Raw genomic sequence first — 2,013 nt, 5'->3', positions numbered from 1 at the left:
CCGCATATAATTAGCCAGGACAGAGCATCTCAAGCACCTTGATTCTATTGTTGAAAGGTACCTATACCCCAGTTATAATTGTGTCCCTCAAAAACATTTGCTACAAATCCTAATCCCTATACCTGTGGTTATAACTTCATTTGGGAACAGGTTTTCTTTGTTATGTTAATGAGACAGTATTATTGTACGTTGTGTCCTAAGTCAATCTCTTATGAGATATAAAAGAGATTAAACATAGAGGTAGGGGAGGATAGATGCCCCACCACATGAAGATCACCAAAGAACTAAAGAGCAAGAACCTTTCCCCAGAGACAACAGAGAGAATCTTCTAGTGCTCTGAAGTTTGACTGCCAGCCTCTTAAATTGTGAGATAATAAATTTCTGTTTGTTAAAGCCACCCAGTTGTGGTACTTCTGGTATAGCAGCACTAGATAACTAAGATAGAATTTGGCAACAAAAGAATTAGCATAGCTTTAACCAATTCCTAAAATGTGGAAATGGTTTTGGAGTTAGGTTATGGGTGGAAGCTGGAGGAGTTATGAGGTACCTAATAGTAAAAGCCTAGATTGCTTTGAAGAAACTGTTGGTAGAATTATGGAAGTCAAAAGCAATTCTGGTGAGGGCTCAGAAGGAAGTGAGAAGAGCCATAGAGAAAATGTCTATCATCTTAGAGAATACATATGACTAGAAATGTGGACGTTAAATGTTTTTGTCAAGGTTTTAAAAGGAAATGATGCACATGTGATTGGACAATGCAATGTCATGTTTTCATGCAGTGGAAAAGAGCTTATCTGAATTACGTTGAAATGGGGAAGGTAGAACTTATATGTGATGAACTTGATGATGTTTGCCTGAGAATATTTGTAAAGGAAGATATTAAAGGAGGCTTGTGGTTTCTCCTTGCTGCTTACAGTAAAATGTAAGAAGAAAGAGGTGGATTTAAAAATAAGCTGTGAAAAATGAAAACAAACTTAAAGATTTGGAAAGTTCTGTTGTACAAGCTCAGGACACTTGTTCTAGAATTTTTACCAAGGATGTTGTCACAGTATCTTTTGTTAAAAAGATTAAGTCTGTAACTGAAGAATCAAACCAACTACCACAGTAGAAAACCCATCAGCTTAGATGGAGGAGACAGAGAAAGGACAATAGGAAAGAATATTGTCTGCTTCTTGGATAAGAAATAGACCAAAGGAGCTTCCAAGAGAGGAAAAGGACCATCCCTGGAGCAGCTCATCAGAACTGTTGGAAGGAACAAGGGAAGAAGAAATGACTCAGTTTCACGGAGTAGAGCCATGGTATCCTATATTTCAAAGGGTGGAGCCCTAGCCTCCTAGGCCTTCGACATTTCAAACAGCATATTAGGCATAGAGAAGCAAGTAGATATGTGGGGAGATAGATCCTACACCATGTGAAGATCACCAGGGAACCAAGGAACAAGGACCTGCCCTCAGAGCCAACAGAAAAAGCTTTCCCCTAGAGCCAGTACCCTGATTTTGGACTTACAGTCTCCTGAACTGTGAGAAAATAAATTTCTATTTGTTAAAGCCATCTATTTCTTTGATAGAAACACTAGATAATTAAGATAACCCCTGAATCCAGAAAAAAAATCACAAAATATAAAACCAAATAAAGGAGCACTTTATTTCTAGATGGTGTTGGCTCCAAATTCCCATGGAGAGAAGCTTTGAGGGCACATCAGTTCTTCTGGCTTGGCTAACTGGGCCTGTGAGTCGGAACTGACTCAATGACAATGGATTTGGCTTAATTGGGCCTAGGTGGCTGAAGCCCAAAGTTGAGTGGAAGGCCTACTTGCTTTCTTTGCTTCCATACCAAAGTTTAAATAGAAATTATGAATGTCAACATTTAGCAACAAGAAGAGGATGAGAGCACAGAAAACCAAGAGAGTGTTTGATCCAAGCCCTAGGGCATGGCTGGTTGGTTCCTCACCCTCTCTGGGTTTTTTTTTTTTTTTTTTCTTCTTTTTTTGGATAGGCTGGGACAGAAACTCAGAGG

Source organism: Orycteropus afer, unplaced genomic scaffold, assembly GCF_000298275.1.
Source record: "Orycteropus afer afer isolate SDZICR_OR568_19922 unplaced genomic scaffold, OryAfe1.0 scaffold00167, whole genome shotgun sequence".
NCBI classification, from domain to species: domain Eukaryota; kingdom Metazoa; phylum Chordata; class Mammalia; order Tubulidentata; family Orycteropodidae; genus Orycteropus; species Orycteropus afer.
This window is presented reverse-complemented; position numbering follows the sequence as displayed.